This window comes from Gossypium hirsutum, chromosome A13, assembly GCF_007990345.1.
Source record: "Gossypium hirsutum isolate 1008001.06 chromosome A13, Gossypium_hirsutum_v2.1, whole genome shotgun sequence".
Classification (NCBI taxonomy): Eukaryota; Viridiplantae; Streptophyta; class Magnoliopsida; order Malvales; family Malvaceae; genus Gossypium; species Gossypium hirsutum.
Window position 1 is genome coordinate 91,136,220 of NC_053436.1, and position 12,711 is coordinate 91,148,930.

The 12,711-nt window shown below is 35.6% G+C and overlaps 1 non-coding gene across 1 annotated transcript; it reads right to left on the bottom strand.

The window, feature by feature from the left end:
- Nucleotides 1-404: 404 nt before the first annotated feature.
- On the bottom strand, nt 405-511 carry LOC121213046 (small nucleolar RNA R71). The gene has a single exon (XR_005908416.1). It is a non-coding gene; the product is annotated as a small nucleolar RNA R71 (small nucleolar RNA).
- Nucleotides 512-12,711: the final 12,200 nt, after the last annotated feature.

Here is a 12,711-nt window from a genome sequence, read left to right on the forward strand (position 1 = left end):
TGGTTGCTGCAAATCCAGTAAATCAGGATCCTGCTCCTCGTACTATGTATGATTATGCTAAACCTACTTTAACAGGAACTGAATCGAGTATAATTAGACCTGCTGTTGCTGCAAATAATTTTGAACTGAAACCTAACACTATTTAAATGATACAACAGTTTGTTCAGTTTGATGGTTTGCAGGACGAGGGTCCAGACACTCATTTAGCAAATTTTCTGGAATTCTGCGACACCTTTAAGATCAATGGCATTTCTGACGATGCCATTTGCCTTCAGTTATTTCCCTTTTCATTAAGAAATAAGGTAAAAAAGTGGTTGAACTCGTTACCACGGGGATCAATCACTACTTGGGAGCTAATGACCGAAAAATGTATACTCAAATATTTTTCGCCGGGTAAAACGACTAAATTGAGGAATGATATCTCTTATTTTGTGCAGATAGATTTAGAAACACTATATGATGTATGGGAGAGATACAAGTATTTATTGAGAAGGTGCCCTCACCATGGATTACCTTTGTGGCTACAGGTTCAAACTTTCCACAATGGTTTGAATCCCTCAATGAGATAGATGGTCGATGCAGCGGCCGGTGGAACCTTAAATAATAAAACACCTGAAGAGGCCTATGAGTTCATTGAAGAGATGTCACTGAATAATTATCAGTGGCAAGTCATGAAGACAAAGCTTAATAAAGCAGCTGGTGTTTTCAACCTCAACCCGGTCACCATTTTATCAAACCAGGTAGAGCTCTTAAATAAAAAGATTGATGGCTTATGTGTCTTTACGTAGGTACATCTAGTGATGCAGTGCAGTACAAATGGAGGAGGAATGAACAATGCAGAATGCCTAGCCTACGACCCTAGCACTACAAACGAACAAGTAACTATATGGGTAACAATTCTAGACCTCAGAATAACCCCTATAGTAACACTTACAATGCAGGTTGGAGGACCCATCCTAACTTCTCTAGGGGTGGTTAAGGCAATCAAAGACCACAACCCCCTCTAGGTTTTCAATCACCTTACCAACAGGAAAAGAAGCCAAACCTCGAGGAAATGTTAACAAAATTCATCTTGGTGTTAGAAACACGTTTCCAAAACTCCGAAACAATGCTTAAAAATTAGCAAGCGTCGATTCAAGGTTTTGAGACTCAAATAGGTCAGCTTGCTAAGCTGATCTTAGGAAGACTACAAGGTAGCTTGCCCAGCAACACCGAAGCTAACCCAAGAGAGCAGCTTCATGCGATTACCGTTCAATATAAAGAAGGGTTAGTTGAGTCCACACTAGAACCAAGGCAAGAAACTATGGTAAGCCAAAATAAGGTGGACGAAAGCTAGAATAAACAAAAATCAGTAAGTAGAAAATACACACCTCGTGTGCCATACCCTAAAGCGATAAAGGAAGACCGCACAGACGAACAATTTGGTAGATTTCTTAACATCTTAAAAAAGTTACATATTAACTTACTGTTTATTGAAGCTCTTTCGTAGATGCCCAATTCAGTGAAATTTTTAAAGGAGCTTCTAGCAAACAAACGAAAGTTAGATGATTCAGCGTATGTGGAATTAAATGTAGTCTGCTCAGCAATTTTACAAAATAAACTACCCAACAAGTTAAAGGATCCAGAGAGTTTTATTATTCCTTGTTTACTCGGTAGTTTAAATGTTGATAATGCTTTAGCTGATTTAGGGTCAAGTATAACTGTCACGCCCTATAAAATGTTTAAAAAACTAGGTATTAGGAAACCTAAACAAACTAGGATGAGTATACAAGGCAGATAAAACTATTAGATTTCCTAGGGGTGTTGTTGAGGACGTACTCGTTAAGATTGATAAATTCATTTTCCCTGTAGACTTTGTTATTTTAGGCATGTAGAGGACGGTGACGTTCCTTTAATCTTGGGACGACCCCTTTTAGCAATTGCTAGGACTATTATTGATGTTGGTACAAGAGAACTAACGCTTCATGTAGGTGATGACACGATTAAACTTTAAGCTCATGATTCTATTAAACTATCTAGTGATCGAGATGACATTACGAGTTCTTTCCATGAGAACAACATGTTGGCTCAGATTGCTGTGCAGGAAATCCCTTGGGATAAAGTGATGGAGCCACGAACAACTCTTGAAGGACGAAGATTACAAATCGAGGAACTAGATGAATGACAAACAACAGTTAAGAAGAAACCGGGGATACACGATGAATCAAGGCCGTGCCATGACAAACCTAAAGATGAATTGAATCAACTTAAGGTTAGAGACAAAGTACTGTTAGATGAAACAGACCCTCGTGTTGACACTTCTGAACCTAATGGAGCAGCTTTTTTTTGGGTAATTAACGTTTTCCCATACGATACAGTCGAGGTAACTCATCCCAAATTTGACATTTTTAAGGTAAATAGTACTCATCTAAAACCTTATTTTGATAAGATTGAGAGCAGGGATGAGGAGATTCAATTCTCGAACCACCATGACCGTGCAAATATGAGGTAAGTCGAGCTTAGACTATAAATAAGCGCTTCTCGAGATGTAACCAGAGCACTAACACCACTAACCCGTTTATTTTATCTATTTTCTGTATTTTTTTTACAGGTACAATGACCTACACAGCCTAGACACACGGGCGTGTCCTTGACTGTGTGGAAACAAGGCTTAAATTTCCCAAAAATCGACATGCACATGGCCTGGACACAAGGGTGTGTCCTAGGCCATGTAAAACCTAGAGCTTACTTTTTTGAATTTTAAACAAGTCAGAGAGTTACACCGGTAAGGCACACAGCGGTGTGTTGGGGCACACGGGCATGTGAGATACCACACTGACGTGGGAAAAGTGAACAACGTAGCAGGCTGCCGCACGACACGACCGTGTAGACCACATGGCTTGGACACACGGGCGTATCCTAGGCGTGTGATGAATGATCATTAAATTTTCACGACACACACAGGCGTGGGACACGGCCGTATGGCCCAACACGAGCTTCACATGATAGTGTCCCCTTTTAACCCTCCAAACTCTAAATTAATTTTTTACTTTATCTTCTTCTCCTTAAACTTCAAAGTCCCAACCTCAGCCGCCGGGCGTACCTTGTCCTTATTCCGGCCACCTTTCACCACCACTGACCAAACCAGCCATCCTTAGCCCCGCACCAAATCACAACCCCTTCTCCCTCTCTCCATTGCGAGCAAACCACCCCTACGCCTCACCCACATGTCTCTCCAACCCCCCATTCAACCCTCCTCAACCTTTCTCCCTTGTCCCATTCAAACCCAAACCAGCCCACCACCAGCTACCTCACACCAACCCACCATCTACCTCGTCGACCCCCTCCGTTGCACCCGTCTCACCACTGCACCTTCCGTCTGACCGACCACCCTGCACCCTGTCGGTTGACCCTTCTACCATATTCTTGTTTTTCTTTATTTTTATTTTTATTTTCATTCTCTTTATTTCTGTTTATCTTTTATTAATTCTTTATTTGTGTTTATTATTCTATGTTTGACTTAGTTAAGTTGATTTCTAGTTTACTGCATAATAATTTAGGTTAATTGTTATTGTTATTGTTTTTATTATTTTAACTTTATTGCTGCTATTCATTGTTATTTCATTCCTAAAACCCCATGATTACTTTAGTATGATAGTCATACGATTATATTTTCCTATGATAACTTCCTCATTCGTTAGAGTTCTTTTTAGTCTAGTTGTGGATTTGATTCGCGTCTACCTATTTTAGCATAGTTCTTTACTTACTGTTTTCTTCTTTTAGTTCCTTTTCTGATTTGGATTATCTTAAAATTTTCAGGTATACCATGACAAACACACGAGGCAAGAAGACTGCCATCCCCGCTTCAAAAAAAACGGAAGGGTCCTGGCGCAACCTCCTCAAGTGCCTCGATCGAAGCTCGTCATCCTCTACTTCGATTTTTGTCAGGCCCACAGGACGACTTGTTTCAGCCTCTTCGAGTACGACCATTAGCAGTGGGCCGTTGTATTGACTGGACCGTATTGGAGTAGGTCGAACTAGCTGATGATGTCCGTGCTTTCATTACCACTGCCCCGTGGAATCAGTTCTTTGCGATTACCACAGAGCATGTGATGAATACCCATGACGAGGCAGGTACTATTACTTTCTGACTTGGTGGCTTAGTGCGACATATGAGCGTCCCTAAGTTTGGTGCAACTTTAGGCATCTACACTGATGAGTTTATAGGTTCCGATAACTTTCTTCGCCTCCACCGTCACATCTATCACTCACCTTCATGTTGTTGGATCGATCTCACAGCTAGTCAGATCCGTTAGGACGCGAGTCGCTCAAAGGAGACATCTCTTTCTTCGGCACTTCACTACATCCATGCTATCTTCTCTCACACCTTGACTGGGAGGAGAGAGAGCACAGGAGTTGTAAGCACTACTGACACATACTATTTTTGGAGCATGGCGACTGGTCACGTCTTTGACTTGGTATACTTTATAGCGCTGGCTTTTCGCCATCAGACGGACCGCCATAGGAGGGGTCCCATCTGTCTTAGTCCCTACTTGACTCGTCTCGCTCGACACTTCAGCCTCTTCGATACTCCAGAGATGTCATCAACACTCACATTAGTAGGCCAGATGGCTCCTCAGGGAATTTCTAGTTTGATCCACATGAGGATGATAGAGCGGCGTTGTGGATTTGACCCCCCTCAATACAGACTCGTTCACTCTGATGACCAAGATGAGCCAGAGGACATTACTGATGATGTCTCTCCCCCTCACGAGGACCCACACCCACCGCTACCACCGAGTCACCTACCTCCTGTTGCCACCGTGAATGATATATCCAAGCAGCTCACTTGCTTCAAGCAACAGTGTTTTGCGAGGTTCGATAGCATCGAGGCAACTCTGCAGTAGATCTGCCACCACTTCCACATCTCGCCTCCACCACCACCACCTCGTGACGCTGACGCATCTAATGATGAGAACCTCTGAGTCCATTTATTTTTATTTTATTTTATTTTATTTTATTTTGTTTTATTTATTTTTTGAAGACTTCTGTTTTATATTTTAAACTATTTTTATCTTTATGGTTATTATCAAGTAATCCCTTCATTCTCTTCCACAGTGGTGTTTATTTTCTTATTACTAACTCAGAATCATGCCTTTCATTAGCCTTATCTACAACTCTAGCTGTCACTATCCCAAGGATTTCATCAAAAACATTCAGGGCAGTTTCACTTCTCTCCCTCTCTTCTGATTTTATGCTAATATTATTATTATTATCTATCTTCGTACATTGAGGACAATGTACATCTTAAGTGTGGGGAGGTTATTTTTATTATCCTTGAATTTTTATCTCGTTCTCAAATAATGTTATCATATTACTATTAGAGTGAATTCTGATTGATTTATGATTTTTATTGATATGTTTTAAATTTAATCATAGGGAATTGTGCATTGATTGTTTAAACTTTAAAGGAATTAGAGAATCAAGCATGATAAGTTGACTTTTGAGAATTAAAATTGCTAGGTTGTTTCCCTGAATTGAGGTATTTTCTTGAAGTTTTGAATTTACAAGATTGACATCAAATACCCATAAATTTCATGAGATTTTGAGCCTTTAGAGCATATATCTTTCTTGCTCACTGATTTTTTTATTGAGTGTGTCAACATTGATTTGCCATTCTAGAACTTGCATCGATTATACATGACGAGACCACACCTTTGATTTTATATACTAAAATAATAAAGGCACTTAGATTTTAACCCATTTACCCCATAAAAGACTACCCACATAATTGACCCGTAGTGAACCCCTTTGAACCTTAACTATTGTTTCTTGATTTTCCCCTTAATATTAACCCACAACTTAACCCTTTTTTATTCGTTAAGAATTTCTCTCTTTTCGTTGACTCCTTTTTATCGAGATTTGATTTGATTAGTTACCTAACTATGTTCGTTCATTCCAGTTCTGAATTATTTCTTATTATGTACTACCCATTATTGTACTTGTTCTTAAAAAAATGTATATTTATATTCATTCAATTACATATTGTTCTAAAGAGCTTGGATAAGTGAAAATCATTATATTGAGAGAAAAGCTCACTTCATTAGTTTTGGATAGTGTTAATTCTGGCACTTGTTTGTAATTCAGTAATTAGCTTTATTTTTCTAAGTTTGGTAATTTATTAAATTAATCTCGATTCTAACCTTTTTTTTAGCCTTTATCCACACCTTTAACACAAGCCCCATGACAACCCTGTTAAAGACCTTTTGATTTGTGTATCATCTCATTCATAGTGGTGGAGATTTGATTTTCATGCAAGCCAATGCTAATAACTTTTCATGTTTGACTATTGAGTGCTTAATTATTGAACCTTAAACACTTTGAATGATTTGAGTGAATCTTTAGTGAGGATGTCAACCTTTGTCAATTTGGAATTAAAGGTAATTACTTAGATAAAAGAGGATACCTATGATTTTATGATTAAAATGCTCAACTTGGATTGTTTGAAACTTTGATGTTCTTTTAGTTGAATTCTCAATATATGATTACTTGTGGTTTACTTCGATACAGTATTTATGGGAATTATAAGTTGAAAAGAATTTATTTTAATTGAGAGTTGAGGATTTTGCTTGAGGACAAGCAAATGCTTAAGTGTGGGGATATTTGATAAACCATAATATATACATATTTTTATCCCATGCTTAACATATTTTTGGATGATTTATCATAAGAGTTAGTGAATTTGATGCTCCTAATCCTTTAATTTCATTTTTTGTACTCAGGTGAGCATATGAAGGTGAAAAGAGCAAGAAATTGGCCAAAAATGGACAAAATGGGCTTATCTCAGTTTTTCACACAGATAAACCACACGACCGTGTGTATCAGGCTACACGCCCGTGTGTCATGGCCGTGTCGACTAAAAACCAACTCAGAATTACACATGGCCTGAACACCATCACACGAGCATGTCACACGACCGTGCCCTTGTCGAGCCCAAATCTAATTCTACTCGAAAAAGGCTAATTTTGAGGGTTTTGAAGCATTCCAAAGTCTATATAAACACCCTAGAAGAGGATTAAAGGGAAGACGCAGAGGAGGAAATAGAAAATACTCAAGGACAGCCATTGGAATCAACTCGGGAGCAGGATCTACTTCAAGACTGAAGATCTCCATTCAATTTCCTTAGAAGTTCTTTGGGTTTCTTTATGTTTTGTTGTTTTCCCAATTTTGAGATGTTTTCCATTATTATGAACTGAACTCCCTAAATACCTAAGGGAGATGAAACCTAAGACAGATCTTATTACTATTTGAATTATATGATAAATACTTGTTCTTATTCTTAATTGTGAGTTTTAATTCTTGTTTTAATATTTCAGGATATTAATTCAGGTTTTGATATGCTTATTCAGTGGAGCAAAAGTCTCTGTTTAAGAGTAGATCATTCATAATTAAGTGGATTTGCATGCAATTCTAGAGATAGGATGACATAAATCTGTCGGATTAAAGTCAAATCTAATAAGGGAATCCATAGACCAAGTTAATGCGACAATAGGGGTTTTAATTAGAAAAAGATTTCAATTAATCAACCTAGAGTCAGTTGTTCTTAGTCTCGCGAGAGATATTAACATAAATTAGGGATTTCTACGGATTAAGTCAAGTGAATAAATCTTCTAATTCAGAAGTGATAAGTGAAATCTAAGTGGATTCTTCCTTGAGCATTGTCTTCTCCATCGGTTTTCTAAACAATATTTTTCAAACTTTTAACCCTGTCGTAATCTTAGTTAATTAGATAATTAGTCTTAGTTAAAACATTCCTTTAATTGTTAGGCTAGATAATAAAAAGATAGTAATTACTAGTACTTTTAGCCCTCGTGGATACGATATTCCCGGTCTTACCATAACTATACTACTGTTCAATAGGTGCGCTTGCCTTAGTCGAATTTTTTAATTAGTTTCACGACCATCACTAACAAATCTTCTTAATCATCCATTACCATTACCATTAACTACTTACAAACAAAACCTATATACGCATGCCACAACCCAAAAAGAGAAATAAGCTACCAAAAATTAACTGGATAGTGTGAGCTTTTCGATCGATTCGTCCAAACAGTTCACAACTAATAAGTACAAAATAACATGAGAAAACAAATAAGCTTAAATAGCTTAGTAAGATCATAATATATCACCTACTTATCTTAATTAAAATAAACAATTTAAAGTTATAACACGCTCATCCTAATCTTTAAATACATGATACATTATTTTAATAATACACCAAATCGAAATGGACATCTTCTCTGGAAATTTATCATAATAGGATTATACCTTTTCCATGTAAGAATCTATAAATAAACCTTCCATATACGTATATAACTAGTTTGTAGGACTCCGTAACATTTAGTCTAAATCACTAGTACTCGATTCACATACCTAGTAATTATTTTATTTGCAGGGGCATCATAGATGCAAAATAGGGGCATAGATGTGCCAGCATAAATAATTGCAATGCACATGATTATATAAATAACCAAAATAACTTCACATTTGTATATAAATCAATTAAATAGAAATTAATAATCTAAAACACAAATAAATTACAAATCTAAAACAAAACATTAAAATCTTACCTACGATCCACTCCGGATTCAAACGCAGGGACTACTCCGCCAATTTTCCCTTTCCTTGGTTGTTGTCTTTATGACTTGTGTCTTGATCTATATAGTAATTAAATTCATTCTATTAAATTTACACACATTTCACACTCAATCTAATGCATAAGACCCTTAACTTTTCATTAATTACACATTTCCCTAAACTTTTACATTTTTTTACAATTTAGTCCCTTACTTAAAATCTCCCAAATTTAGCCAAAATTTTCAAATACCCAAGCTAGCCAAATTTATTTCCATATTAGTACAGTCCATAATTATTCAAAATTCACAAGATTACTATGTAAACTTCAACATTTCAACAAATAAATCCTTAATTCAAAAACTAACAAGATTACTTAAAAAACTACTTCTAATTAACAAGTAAGACATCAAATCCTCTATTTAACATCATAAAAAATAAGAATTCTTCAATGGTACATTACAAAATTCTTGACAGTTTCAAAAACGAAGCTATGGGTTAGCTAGACTCAGTTACAACGATTTCAAAAATATAAAAATTACTAGAAATCGATTTAAAATGAGCTTAAATGCAATTCAATAGCTATGGCCGAACCTCAAGCTTGAGAAAAATGGTGTTTTACCCTCCCCTCCAATTTTGGTTGCTACTAGAGAAAGATGATGATTCATCATTTGTATTTTTATTTCTTTTAGTTTTATTTTATAATTACAATTTTGTCCTTTGTTCTAAACTTACAATTTTAACAATTAATAAGCCCATAACCGTCCATCTATTAACCTCACGGCTTAATTATTTCAGAAGCCCTTTTCCATTAAATAATTAAACTATCAAGTCAATGCAATTCAATAATTACTAAGTTTTGTGTCTTTCACAATTTAGTCATTTTATTCAATTAACTAACTAAACATTAAAATTTCCTTACCAAAGTTTAATACGACCCTAATGTTACTTAATAAACATAAATTAAATAATAAAATATGACTTCACATATCAGAATTTGGGACCCAAAACCATTGTTTTCGACACCATTGAAAAATAGGATATTACAAAATGCATAGATAAAAACTTGTATTTTGGTCACTTTTAAATGTACTGTAAAAATATAGCTTATGTGCCTTGTTGATATGAGAATGAGATAGTTCAATAATGTGTGGATGATTATGATGTATGTTTAAGGTATGATATGTAGTCTTGAATGAGTTGATTTGGTGTTTGAATTGAGGTGCCTTTTGATGGCATATTTGTTAGGCATAGGATGGATGAATATTTGGCATGTATTTGGCGTTTTGAATGTGTTTTGAACCATATGAAATTGGGTAATTATGGTATGTCTTAGTGTGAAAGAAAAGGTGCTTGAGTTAACTTGTTTTAGGGTTAAAAATGGAGTACACGGACACGACCATATGCCACACATGGCCACCCCACACGGTTGTGTGTCGTTATTGTTTTAGGTGCAGGTTTCACATGGTCTGAGACACGGCCGTGTGACCCAACACTGAATGCACATATGGTTTGACACACGGGCTGCGATACGACCATATGGCCTTATTTTGAATGCCCACATGGGCGAACACACAGGCTGAGACATGATCGTTTGTCCAGACTGTTGAAAAAAAGGGGTTTGGAAAACGCAACAAAAAATAAACTTGGGGAAAAACTAGATTTTTAAAAAATATTCCAAAACAATATCTTGGTTGTGATATCTAAAGTAATAAACACTTAATCAGAACTGTACCTTTTTGATTCGTCTAGGATAAGCGCTTCAACCGAGTAGTCTTCTCCACTATCCTCAAGCTCACGTCTGCTGAGTGTGGGCTCGCTTTGAATCAGAAATTTTTCACAAAAGTTACCAATGTGGTAATTTCATAATTTCTTTAAAATTTTGGTTCAAGTTGTAAATTAGAAAAATATCTCTAGAAATTTTTTGAAATAATCTCTCTAGAGAATTTTCTCTCTACAACTTTATCTTAAATTCAAGTGTGTGTAAAATAATGACCAAAGACTCTCGTTATATAGGAAGAGTTTAGAGAGTTCAACTATACTTAAACTTAATCACTTTAATGTTAAATTAATATAATATTTATCAAGATAAATAAATATTACATTAAATTTAGTATTAAAGCTTATTAAAATAATAGAATGGTTATCTACAAGATAAACAATAAATTAAATGAATATTAAGATAATCACTTTAATATTAAATTAATAAAATACTATTAAGATAAGTATTAAATTTAATTTAATATTAAACTATTAAAATAATATTATTTTTGGAATAGTTAATCTGAAGCCAAATTCTCTCGTAGAGTCTCAGTAGATCAGTAGGAGTGTGACTCTTCTACTGCTCAACCATCGAAGACCAACAGCCATCAGCCACTGGAATGCCACCATCGCAGTAGCTGGCATCTCCGTGTCCGGTGATGCAGGTGCGACACCCTTACGGCACCCTGAGCCAGTTTAGTTTGTGTCAATGATAACCCAATTGGTTTGGTCTAGCCACCGGTTGGACTGTCAGCCTGATTTCACATACTGAGACCGGTTAAACCAGTTTTAGGGTCTTGGTCTTGGTTTTGGCCTCCCGGGCCGAATTTACGATCTCAGGTCCAATTTTCAAGTTCAATTACCCATTTGGCTAATTGTATGACTTGAAAATTAATTTTTAAAAATATCATATTAATTTTAATTAATTTGATTAATTTAAAAGATTAATTTCCCCAAAAATTAATTAGATTTTCCAAATTAATATTTCAAGAAAATTCTTTAATAATATTCTCTAGTTGAACAATTCTCACGACCACCTAAATTAATTCAACATTGAATAAATTGACTCAATTAAATTATTTTCAAAGTCGTAGAATTTTCTTCTGATTCAAATGCAGTCCGATCGAGCTTTTGTTTAGCTAGCGGAGAAACCAATTGGACATATACAACTAGGCTCTAGTAATTGCAATTATGTCCAGAAGTATCGTTTTGATAATTCACAATTACTAAATCATTGAGTCAATCTACAAAAAGTACCATGATTGAAAACTCCTTATTGTATACTCTTTACAAAAGCAATTCATCCAACTGCTTTGTCCAATGACCTTGTCATGTGTGTGTTACCCTCATATGATATCCTTGATTCCTTTGAGTTAAATTCATTCACTCAATACAATCCTATTTCATCTCATTGTCACCATTGTGTTTTCTTAATGATTAATATGATCACTGTCAACAAATGACTCTGATAAATTGCTCGTTCGAGAACAAGCAACCCGTGGCCATGTTTCATATTTATCAATCCACACAATGCTAATGAGAGGATATCATTAACTCTTTAATTGAGCTATGAATTTCACTGTTTCTAGTAAACTATGCCATACACAAGTCATGTACCCAACATGTCGCCTATGGGCTCGATAATCTTTAGAGCATAAGCCTCCACTTATATCAAAACACATGAGTTGCATACGCATGGTTAGTTACTAACTCATGATTTAGGTAAATCAAACTATGAACGTCACAAGTGAATTAATTTACAAAAGGATTCAGAATTAATTCATCTTGAGTCCAGTCTAATGTATCATTCTACCAATGAATACATCTATGTCTCTACACGTGGAATCAACTGTTCCGATAGCCAAGACTAGCCATCTCCCAAATTGGAATTGTAGACGACATAATAATCCTTCTCAGTATTTGAATCAAATACTCACTTCGATTCTTTTACGGGATTATGAATTTATTTAGATTACCTACTGAAGTAAGTTGTCTTTCTCGCAATGTAAACGTTCAATGAGCTAATATTTTCTTGTCACAATTTTACTATGCATGCAAAATATGAAAGGTAAAAAATACAAAATACATAATAGTGAAATGTGAAATTAACTTTATTTATTTATTCATCGTTCAAATAAATAGAAAATAGTTACATGTTTACTACAATATGGACACATTTCCCAACAATCTCCCACTTGACCTATGTGTTTGTTAAAACTCCTAGTTACAAGAGTCTTAGTAAACAGATCCGTAAGGTTATCTTCAGAAGCTACTTTCATCACATATACAATTACACAAGCATATAATCCCTGGTTACTTTTGAGATACCTTATTATA